Raw genomic sequence first — 13,034 nt, 5'->3', positions numbered from 1 at the left:
ATAATAACACCACAAATGTTTTATCGTGTTTTGATACATTAATTGCTATTTTTAAATAACATAGCATAATAAATATAAATAGTACAATATAACTCAAATAAAACCTAAGAACTAATGAGTTTCAATAATCAGAACTACTAAATAAAATGTAAACGTATACCTAATCATTGAAAAATCTAATCCATGATGAACCTAAAAATGATCGTACAATAACTTCCAGACCCTTTTAAATAGTTTTATTTATTTTTGAATAGAAATATTTTTAAAGTACTGTGAATATTATAATGTTCAACTTTTCTCCCGTGAGACGGTTTCTTCGATCGTTAATTATTTGCCCACATTTTGAAAAAACTCGTTCCCAGGGGACAGATGTTGCGGGTATAGAGGAATATTTTACGTGTAACTGATATAATACAGGTAGTTTCATTTTATGGGTTTGCTAAAAATCCAATGGGTTTTCTAAACGCCCAATGAATAGTAATTTTATCAAAATATCTCCAGAGGTCAATACATCCTTGGTCAGTAGTTTTGTCTTGAATTTCGAATTGTGGAACTATATTTGTATTTTTTAAAGTTAGAATGGAAGATACCTCTTTTATGATAACTTTTTGTATCGCCTCTGCATTATTGCATTGCATTATTTGCAATACCAAATCCTGCTTTTTAAAATCTAGGATCGAAAAATGTGGATTTCCCGCATATCGTATTCATTTCTAAAATTGTCAGTTTTAGATGACATCTAGTAGACAATGTTGTCATTTTTTCCCCATTCACTTGTTAAAATCCTGGATTTGATGGAATGTTGCAGTCCTCTTATTAACCATATAATTAAAGAGATCGTTCGGATATCTTTCACCAAATAACTCGATAGTCATTATTTCAATGGGTTTTAAAAGTTGAACGCATTCTGTTAAGATAATCCATTCGTTAACAAATAAAAACTGTGGTGTTCTTCTTAATAGCCAACAAAATATGAAAGTAGAGTTTTCCTATCATAAAATGTATTTATTACAAATATTTAATATACTTTATTTACCTCTATATCGTTAATATTTTTAAAAGAAATTTAACAACTGCTACTGCAAAAAACTCTTCAAATCTTTTGGATCTATGCAATTCCTGAAACCTTTGGAACCTAATTTTAGTTTTCAAAATTTTAGGAAAAAAGTTTCGACAAACAAGAGGCTTGGACAAAAATCGTGAAAGTTTATCAAAAAAGTATTACCTATTATAACAGTCCAAAGTATAACCTATTATGCCAGTCAAGTATCTTACTATTTATCATTTACAATATATAGTTATTCACAAGCAAACTACAAAAAAAAAACAGAAAACCACATATATTACATATAAATCTATATAAGCATAAATTCGGCGCATTACTTTCAAGGTCGCGGCTAGGACGGAAGGCCAGAACGTTAAAAATCAGTCGAATGAACTAGAGAACCGAAAATAGTAACTAAAAGTAAACGATTGAAACAGTCGATAGTAAATAGTAATAAAATCAGTCGGACCGAAAATAGCGACTGAAAACAGTTACTAGTAAAAACAGTCGAACCAAAAATAGCGACTGAAATAGTCGATAGTAAAAAGTAGTTAATTACTGAACAGTCGATAGTCGATTTCATTCGATTGTTCCCAACACTAATTATAACAAAGTATCATAAGTAAAATTATTTTTGCGCTTAGGGTTTTCAAAAAAAAATCACTTTTCGTCACCCCTCACCATTCGATGCAGAAATGACTTCCCAGCATACCTTTCAAGTAACATTTCACGGACGTAATTATATCTTCCATTTACCTGTTATTTAATTGATGTGTCACCCATATTCCTATCTTTTGGATTTTCCAATTGTTTGTAATCGGTCGCTGATCGTTTATTGAGCCACATTTAACGCTTTTGCCAATTATTTTTGGGTTTGGGTTTGGATCTTAGTACATATCGGTACACTTGTAAAACTTTCTAAAGTACAGTAAAAGTTTCTACAGCACTAACTTATGTCTCATTGCATGAATACAAGTTTTTATAGCGGCAAGCATTGTGATTTCATCTTTTAGGAAGATGACTTACTCTAACTTCATTTTTGATCTCTGTGGTTGAGTACTGCTGCTCCTGTTACTCCCGTTATTTCATGTTTGTCATAATTACCTTTAAGGCATAAATTGCAAGATTTAGCCCCTGATCTGTTGTATTGCTTTCTGTTTCTTTTCATTTTATAACTATGATAGTAGGATGACGCCAATATGGCTCTCCAATTATTTCAGGTGACGATTTAAAAAACATAAAATTTTCTTTCTAAGCTCTCTAGTTAATAAGCATAATTCTAAGCTCTCTAGTTAATAAGCATAACAGTAATATATCTCTAATTGTCTCAATAGCTGATTTAATCTGGTTCTAATACTGCCCAACCCTGACAATATAGTACGTTAAACGAAATAAACCAAAAAGAACCTGTATTTGGAGTTGTCTCAGTGCTACGATATTTTATTAACCATCTATTCTATCAACCAATTTGATTTTATTATTGTATTTCGAACCGAAAGTTACTAGAAAGTGCTAATAATGAATATCCTATCGATACTATTAGAAAGTAATATATTTTCTAATGCTAACGATTCGAAATGTTAGCTGGAAATTCCTGGACGTTTTGTTGTAAGTGAACTAAACGAACACGTAGACAAACAATGAATAATTGAATGTTATCGATCACGATATCGAGGTGACCGACTAGTTTTTTCCGGCCGTTCTACGATTCCTCACTCTCGTAACCTCATTGTCTGGTCACAATCGACCAATCCCGGGCCAGGTAAATCATCCGAACTGCCGATTGTCGATTTCGGAACAAAGCGGTTCCATTTTCATGTTGTTTTTCACGTGTCCATTTTTGACCATTTCGAACTAATGAAATCAAGGTCCCGAAAGGCGATTAATTCTCCCGAATTTTTCCGGCGGCTTGACAGAAATGTTGTTGTTCATTGACACGACACGTGTTGTAGATATATGTTACGCAATAGTATTTACCAGGGTGGCCTGAAACCTTGCCAGGAGGACTGATATTAATCTTCGTTAATCTGTTCCGAACAATATATTAAATGTTACTAAAAATCTTTTTAAAGTAGCATATCTCTTGTAATATGTATTCAATCACAATATCCCGTAACGTAAATATAAAAGGTAACATAGAACCCATAAAATGCTCTAAAACATCATTTGTTGACCCAGTTAAAAATTATTGCGCTCTGAAAAAGGAAGCTTTTGTCAAATTAAGCCTATAAATTATTTTTACAAGGATTTACAACAGATGGTGTTACTGCGTGTTAAATTGTGGCGACCGCCACGACCCTTTAGGCCACCACCAATTCACCATCAACAACTACAAAGGTTGGCAACGCCGATGGATTGGTACCATGCAGTTCCAGGGTATAAAAGACCATCACGACGACGTCTCGCTCTCTTTTCTTATCACCGTCCCCTTGTAACAGTACCACTTCCACAGCGCTACCGTACTTCCTCTACTTAACCTAATATCCTGTCAATTCTCCCATCGACCACATGTATCAATCGTAAGTTAAAATAAACAACTTTGATTCAACCAGTGTTTTTAGTTCCCGTGCAAATTAATTCCAAAAATAGTAGTGAGTGTTCTGATAAATAATCGCAGCGGCAGCCACACATTTCGACCGACCGACCGGCCCGACGAACATTCCTACAAAATCACATCGGGTACATTTATAACCAACAACATATCGAAGCCACACTGACACGCTTCACTTTTCAGCATGTGTCATTTTATCGAAGTACGAACAAAATAATTGTTCGGTGTGTTGAATATATCTGTATTTGTAGCTTTGCAGACGCAATGTCTCTCAGTTGTACGGTATTACATCGATTTCAGGATGTGAATACTCGTTTCAATATTTTAAAAGTGTTGATTTTGGCACCGAAGGTAAAAAGCATTCTCGACAGCCAAAAAAATATGAAAAACGAGGCTTTGAAGACATTACTCGATGAAATCGTCAATGGAGATCGCTATCTACTACAAATGATGTGTTTAAGACGAACACTGCGCGAAAAACAGCCGGAATACAATCAGAGACACAACAATGTTGTTATTAAGAATGACAACGCTCGACCATATATTGTAAATCCAGTGAAAACATACTTGAAAACTACACCTACTACCGTATTCTGCAGACTTTGCTCCTCCTGATTACTACTGGTTCCGATATATGAGTCGTCACCTGTCTGAGCAGCGCTTCACATCTTTATATCTTATGAAAATATTAAAAAATGGGTGGATCAGTAAATAGCCTCAAAAGTCACATCATTCTTTCGAGATGGAATCCGTAAATTGCCTGAAAGATACTTGAAATGTCTGAAATAAAGCTTCAAATTGACAATGAATAAGCAGCAACAATGTGGGTAATATTAATCACCAGCCATGCACGGAAAGAAAATAAAGTTATCGGTGGGGTTAATTTGGCAGCGTGGTTATTCATGTAAAACGCCGCGAGATAAGACCATTTCAGAACATTCCTCAGTTGAATTACGAATAAATAAAGTTTAGAAAACTTGACTAAACTAATCCATAATTTTGGTCATTAGGATTGTCCTAGCAGATTCACTCTTCATTGCCAACCTCAATAACACGTCAATTGAAAAGTCCTCGCCGTACCATAGTAAAACACATTTTTTTGACAAAATTACTTTTTTATTCAATATAATTCCCTTGATTATAGCGACCCTCTAACTTTTCGATACCATTTTTGTAGTACGATTTGTCCTTTGCTTCAAAATAGGCCTCAGTTTCGTCGATCACCTCTTCATTCGACGAAAATTTCGTCTCAGCGAGCATTCTTTTGAGATCTGAGAACAGGAAATAGTCGCTGGGGGCCAGATCTGGAGAATACGGTGGATGAGGAACCAATTCGAAGCACAATTCATGGATTTTTGCCATCGTTTTCACTGAGTTGTGACACGGTGCATTGTCTGAGTGAAGCAGCACTTTCTTTTTCTTCAAATGCGGTCGTTTTCGGAGATTTCGTCCTTCAAATGGTCCAATAACGCTATGTAATAGTCGCTGTTGATGGTTCTTCCTTTTTCAGGGTAGTCAATGAAAATTATTCCATGCGCATCCCAAAATACACACGCCAAAACCTTGCCAGCCGACTGTTGCATTTTCCCACGCTTTGGAACGGTTTCATCGTCTGCAGTCCACTCGGATGACTGTCGATTGGACATCGGAGTAAAATGATGGAACCATGTTTCATCCATTGTCACATATCTACGCAAAAACTCGGGTTTATTACGCTTGATCATCTTCAAGCACTGATCCGAATCATCAACTTGTCGTTGCTTTCTCATACCCAAATATTCGTAAATGATATAATGTACACGTTCAGTTAATATCTTTAGAGTGTCTGCTATTTCATTCAATTTCAATTTACGGTCATTTAAAATCATTTTGTGGATTTTTTAAATGTTTTCGTCGGTAATAACGTCTTTTGGGAGTCCACTGCATTCGCCATCTTCGGTACTCATTTCACCACGTCTAAACTTAGCATACCGATCCTTGATGGTTGATTTTCCTGGAGCAGTGTCCGGAAACTCGGCATCAAGCCAAACTCAAATACAAGTTTTCAGGCAAATTACCAAGCCACATGAGTCAGATTTCTAAATCCTATACTTGTTCGTCACTTCAGAATAACATACGGTGACGATATTCATATTTGAAACTCATCTATGTGGGTGTACCACAAGGTAGTGTCCTTCAATACGAGTATTGTATGTACTCTATACCTCTGACATCTGTAAATGTAAAGGAGTAACAATGACCACATTTGCTGAAGATACAAGTGGCAATATTGAGACAAGTCCAAGTCCACCCACATGGATTTCGCATACAAAAAATAGATTACCTGCCAGTGATAATTAGTTATAGAGTATTTTCATATATAAACACAGTAAAATACTTGGAAATGACAATGGAATGATAACGAAGCTCAAATGGAAAGAGCATATTAAAAAGAAACGAGCATAACTATGTGTGAAGATCAAAAAATTGTGGTGGTTGCTTGGACGGCAATTCAAATTATCACCTCACAACAAATTGTTATTGTATGAACAAATTTTGACATCAGTATGGACCTAGAATGTGCAACTGTGGACTTGCAGAAAGAAATTCAATATTCAACATGGTCCAAACTTACCAAATCAAACTTCTTCGTAACATTATTAACGCCCGATGGTATATTAGAAATGAGAACGTTCACATAGATCTATGGATACCAATATCGAAGTACTACTCAACAACGGTAGACTTACCCGAATGTTGAAGAGAAAAAATCATTTAAATCAATATAGTTAAATTAGATTCGAAAACTGTACCGTGTTTACAACCATATAAAGTGCACCAGTACATCCATCAAACGCTAATTAAGTTTGGATCCAAAATCTTATATCTGAACTTTAAGAACAATATGAGGAAAAAACTATTAGATAGTTGCAGTAAATAACTAGTTATAATAGGTTGGTCCTGTGCTTTTTAATTAATTTTTTTTATAGGCTCACATATGTTTATATGCTTATATAATTATGTTAACTATATTTTATAAACAATATTTGAACCGGCTTGGTAGCGCTGTGGTAAAGGCGTTGGGACGGTCCTCCTACTGTTGCGATAGCCGCGGGCTCGAATCCTGCTGAGGCATGGTCGTAAATTTATGTTTGTGATTGTTTAAAATTTGTTATTATTCTAGGCAAGAGTGTAAAATCCGACAAGGAAAATAATCTCAGTCACGCCAGTAACCAGGCTGGGTAAGAGCGGATATCTTTTGGGATAGTTTCTAAAGTTGGTCACTCGCCAGTCAGTAGGCTTAATGCTGAGGACCGTGGTTCGGAACCCACGTTAAATTTTAGGCCCAGTCCAAATAAACCTATAGTTGATAAAAGGAGACTTTAATATATATATATATATATATATATATATATATATATATATATATATATGAAACAATATTTGCATTTACCAAAAAATCTAGATAAAAATAATCAACATTTTGAATGAAAAATAAATAGATAGCAATTAAAAATGAACTCATTGGCATTTTTTTATATATTTTATTAATGCTAATATTATCTTTCCATACATTGTTCAGTTCTCACCCCACTATACTATGACATTTATATGAAATATTGTTCATTTCTCTAGTCTAGACTTATCCAGTTAATATATATTTAATTACCCACTAACCTACATTCAATGGAACATATTAGAGCGGCAATCATCAACGTAATTGTAACATATGAGCCATTAATGTACAAGTTTTTCCTTTTATTTTGCTGATAATTTAATAGATTTTCCATAGTCATACCAAAGCTAAAACGATATACAATAGAGCTTTATATAGAAATTTCCAATATGCGGCGTCACCACATTTTGATAATAAAATTTTATCGTTTGAGTGTCTTGCTCAAACATGTTAACTTGCCATTAAATTTAGTATTGTTGTACATATACCTTGATGTATATGTATTTTATAATAAGTAGATAAGAAATAAACCTTTTAAGTATATATATTTTATCTTTAAACACAATTGTATGGTTTGAAACTCTTTCTAATTTTTCTTTGATTTGCCTGTTGTTTTGATTCAGGACTATTATGACAGACGCTTGAAGTGAAGTCTTACAGAAATTAAAAAAAAATTATATATATATATTGAGAACACGAGTCTCGAGAGTTTAATAAAAATTACAATATTTTAGTGTTATGAAATATATTGAGTACTACAACGTTTGTTTATGAAAAATTACTAAAGGCTTTTCTTGCTTTTTTACTTGGTGAAAAACTATCTACGAAGCATATTTTGTGCGTAGAGTCAATAATTTTACACTATGAACAAAATTTCATGTGATGCGCTTTCAAAAATCTAACATAAGGACTAATCCAATTCATCACTAAGCATCCAATCACTAATCACTAGGAACTAATCCAATGATTCCCAAGTTCATTCAAGAATGAAATTTTTTTTATATAATTGGAAGAAGTTTAATAAAATACGAAGTAGAACCAGGTGTAGCTTATATATGAGAGATGAATTAGATTATTACATTCAGGTGTATTGGCATCTGGAAAGTAGCAAAGTTGCAACTATAAAATAGATTGAGTACTTTTTACTATTGACTGTTTCTTTCGACTAGTTTCAGTTATGACAATTTTACTCGAATAATTTCAATTTACTATTACTAACAAGTCAATTAAAAATTCCCCAGCCTGACACATAGATGGCGCTACTAGAATTAAATCTATATGTTTTTAGTTAGCCCTAACCCTCAAAAGATCGTGTATAATCGTGTCCAAATTTGACATTAGTTTGTGAATTATAGTATTTTAAGTGAAGCAACTTTTGTTATTGTGAAAAATGCGTAAAAATAAATTTCACCTGTTGATAAAATATTACTTTTTGAAGAAAAAAATACAGTTGAAGCAAAAATTTGGCTTGATGATTGAAAACGCAACAGTTGGCTCTCAAGGTTATGGCGTCTGTATTTTGGGATGCGCATGGAATCATTTTGATTGACTACCTTGAAAAAGGAAGGACCATCAGCGACTATTACATAGCATTATTGGACCGTTTAAAGGACGAAATCGCCGAAAAACGGCCGCATTTGAAGAAAAAAAATGTGTTGCTTTACCAAGATAATGCACCACGCCACAAGTCAGTGAAAACGATGGTAAAAATCCATGAATTGGGCTTCGAATTGCTTCCTCATCCACCATATTCTCCAGATCTGGCCCCCAGCGACTATTTCCTGTTCGCAGATCTCAAAATAATGCTCGCTGGGAAGAAATTTTCGTCGAATGAAGAGGTGATCGCCGAAACGGAAGCCTATTTTGAAGCAAACGACAAATCGTACTACAAAAATGGTATCGAATAGTTGGAGGGTCACTATAATCACCTTTGAAGGAAGTTATGTTGAGTAAAAAAACTAATTTTGCCAAAAAAATGTGTTTTACTACTGTAGGCCGGGGACTTTTCAATTAACCTGTTAGTTAACTAATTTCCAAGTACTATTTTCAGTCACTACTACGTCCATCAATCCAATGATTCCCAAGTTCACAATCAAAGTAATAATGGGAAAAAGCTGATGTAATGAGGACGATAAGATACAAATCATATAATTTCATTGTCATTCACAAAAGAAACGGAATTAATATGATTGTGAACTAATTAAGGTATCTAATTGCAGAGATCAATAGTGCCGGCAAAATTTGAATAGCTTATTGGCGTCAAATAAAATAAAATTTTAAATCCCTAACCGGGTGAAGCTGTGGGCGTTTAATATTTAACCGTAATTTACATTAAAAACATTATGAATATTATTATTAACTTAAAGAGATTAGAGATTAAAGATTTAGAACTTAAATCTTTATTTTGACCTTAAATTTCGCTATAATTAATAATTATATGCAAATTTTACAAAGAAAAAGGATTTATTTTAAATAAACTTAGAGAGAATAGTTTTTTTATATATATTTTAAAGTCTTTTTTTACCAATTAGGGTATATTTGAACTCCTTGAAGTCCTTGGCATTAAGCCTACCGAGATTGACCAGTGACCAACTTAGAGACCATCCCAGAAGACATCCAGTCTAACCCAACCTGGCATGACTGGAATGGTTCTTCCTTGTCGGATTTTCCACTGTTGCCTTTAAAAATGTTTGCAATTACAATCATAAAGTAAATCCCATCCGATGCCCCAACAGGACAGTCCTGTCGCCTTAACTACTGCGCCACCAAGCCGGAAGAGAAAATAGTAAATTGTTTAAATAACTTGAGAAAATTTGGTTCGTAGTAATAAGTATTATAGATTTGGAAAACTAACATTATAAGATTATAAACTAAGATATATACTTTTATCACCACCAGTGGCTGTGTGTAAACACATGATGTAACTAAAATTAATTTAGATATAATTAATATAAATTATATGAACTCAATTTAAAATGTGTTAGGTAATATTTCTAAGTGTTATATAAATTTATTTTTATCGTTTTGAGTACAAAGTTGTATTTCTATATTAGCAGTAGTGCTTTTTTTAATTTTAACAGTATTCTAGTATATTTATACAAACTTATCGCCTCGATTTAGTCTTTTAGAAGAATGAAAATATCATTATATAATTGAAAGAAGTTTAATAAGATATGAAATAGTACATCGACAGCCATCCGAGTATACTGCACAGGATGAATCCGCTCCAAAGCGTGGGAAAACGCAAAACGCGTCTGTATTTTGGGATGCGCATGGAATAATTTTTATTAACTACCTTGAAAAAGGAAGAACCATCAACAGCGACTATTACATAGCGTTATTAGACCGTTTGAAGGACAAAATCGCCAAAAAACGGCTGCATTTGAAGAAAAAGAAAGTGTTACTTCACCAAGGCAATACACCACGTCACAAGTCAGTGAAAATGGTAAAAATCCATGAATTGGGCTTTAAATTGCTTTCTCGTATTCTCCAGATCTGGCCCCCAGCGACTATTTCCTGTTCGCAAATCTCAAAAGAATGCTCGCGGAAGAAATTTTCGTCGAATGAAGAGGTGATCGTCGAAACTGAGGCCTATTTTGAAGCAAAGGACAAATCGTACTATAAAAATGCTATCGAATAGTTGGAGGGTCGCTATTATCAGTGCGTCACCCTTGAAGGGAATTATGTTGAATAAAAAAACTAATTTTGCCAAAAAAATGTATTTTACTATGGTATGCCGGGGACTTTTCAATTTACCTGTTATTTAATAATTTCCAAGTACTATTTTCAGTCACTACTACGTCCGTATATGTTTGTAATACAATGTATTTGTTAATTTCATGAAAGAATCAAATGTGACATATAAAGTCAAGAAGTCAATTAGGAAGAAATGTTTGTATATTCATGAAATTATTTATTCTATTAACAGGTGATGCTGTTTGTTAAAAACTTTCTGAATACGCACATCTCATTGATAATCCGAAATGGTATTTTGTTAGTCTATGATATCCAGAGCGAACACGTGTACCTTTCCAGACGTGTTAGTTTACCATTCATCCCTTTTTAAGTTTTAAATTTTAAGAACATTGGAAAAATGTATATATTATATATATATATATATATATATATATATATATATATATATATATATATATATATATATATATATATATATATATATATATATATATTTTTTTTTTTTTTGGTGAATATTAAAATATGAAAATTGGTATCAATGTAGTATAATATAATATATATATAATATAGTATATATATTATATATATATATATATATAGTATATATATATATATATATATATATATATATATATATATATATATATATATATATATATATATATATATATATATATATATATATATATATTTATTTTTTTTTGGTGAATATTAAAATATGAAAATTGGTATCAATGTAGTATAACTGTTAAATGCAATGATTTTTACATTTCTTTACATAAAATAATAGTATTTAATTTAGCATTATTACCTTATTCATTGTATACAGTCACTAATCATGGAACGATCTAAATTACATATTTGACATTCATTAGTATTGTTGTTTAATTTGAACAAATCCGCTGCCGAAACCCATGAAATAGTAGAATAAGCGGCTTATTGTGATTCTTCATCCGTCATAAAAATGATGATCTTAGTATCAATTATCAAGAGCGGTCTATAGGACCAAAAAAAGTCTAAAACAATGAATTGCAGGACTTATTGGACAAATCCGCTCAAACGCTCTAAGAACTTTCAGACAGCTTAGCAGTTGATGCAAATTTTACATGAGATGGTAAATATCCAAAATGAGTGAAAATTACTACCACATGAATGAACTGAAATTATTATCCATCTACTACAACAATCCCAAGAGCAAAAAGTCATGAGTTAGTGTAGTAAAGCTATTCACATTGACACTGAAATGGAATATGCACTCATATAAAGTCTTAATATTGTATAGTATATAACGAGATGCAGAAAAACTAATGAAACTGTTAGTGCAGAAGTCTATCGACGTCAGTTAAACAAATTTAACAACGTATTGTTACAAAGAAGACTAGATGTATCGAATAATAGCTACAAAGTCATCACAAACACCTTTTGATTACTGATTGCGGATATAGCATGGTTTGGTTACCACACTGCTTCGAAATACTGAACAACTACCAAACCAATATCGTTCTTTTGATACGGTATCTCCATGTTGTTAGTAATATGGGAAAAAGTTGAAAATAATAAAATATATTTTTATGTTGATGATGTTTTTTAATGTGAAAAAATTATCAAATTACATGAAACTACTTAGTATAAATTGACATGTTTTAACTAATTTGTGACTTTATGAAAAACAAACCTATAACAATCTTGATAAGAATACTCTCAAATCTATATTAAATTAAGTATACCAATAAGTATCTTACGTTCAACAAAAAAAAAGGACATCGTCAGTTGAGTTATGCAGAAATACAATCCCTAAGTATTAGCAATTTTATATCAGCATCGTATATGTTTTTGATTTTCTTCTATTCGAATTATGATCATCATTTGTAAGAGAATTTTATTCTAATTCTTTAATTTAAGGAAAAATGCTAATGAGCTATTTAGAGACTCGCTAATATTACTATTAATATAGCTACTAACCAAGTTAATATTTTCTTAATGGTTTCTAACTTCGTAATATAAGCACTAGTTATAAAGAACTGATAAAATTTATAGTATATATAGCAGTTTCTTAAATTAATTATAATTATTTAAAGGCCAAATAGAGAAAATTAAAAAATACATATTTCAGTAATCAAAATAAATTAAATTCAAATCATTAATAACCAGAACTTGACGAGTACTCACCAATAGAATTGGCGTCTCTCTTTCATCCAAAAACCACTGTCACTTAAAGATGCAGCGGCTTTAGTCAGCGTCCTGATCACATGGAACGCGAGAGCAGCAAGATAGTACCCGTCTTCGTCTGCCGGACGTTGATATAT

At 32.5% G+C, this 13,034-nt stretch overlaps 1 protein-coding gene across 4 annotated transcripts in view; it reads right to left on the bottom strand.

Annotated features, from left to right (window-relative positions):
- Positions 1 to 13,034, bottom strand: part of LOC143199972 (uncharacterized) — a 54,243-nt gene extending 41,209 nt beyond the window's left edge. For all 4 annotated transcript variants that reach the window (XM_076410172.1, XM_076410170.1, XM_076410169.1 and 1 more), the window contains exon 1: positions 12,898 to 13,034. The gene's annotated coding sequence lies outside the window, so the exon portion shown is untranslated. The remainder of the gene's footprint in view (positions 1 to 12,897) is intronic.

The sequence above is a fragment of the Rhynchophorus ferrugineus genome, unplaced genomic scaffold, assembly GCF_030347505.1.
Source record: "Rhynchophorus ferrugineus isolate W39M unplaced genomic scaffold, kcgeb_rfMv2 rfM7, whole genome shotgun sequence".
In the NCBI taxonomy this organism is placed as follows: domain Eukaryota; kingdom Metazoa; phylum Arthropoda; class Insecta; order Coleoptera; family Curculionidae; genus Rhynchophorus; species Rhynchophorus ferrugineus.
Note: the sequence above shows the minus strand (reverse complement) of the source record. Positions and strands in the feature narration are given on the sequence as shown.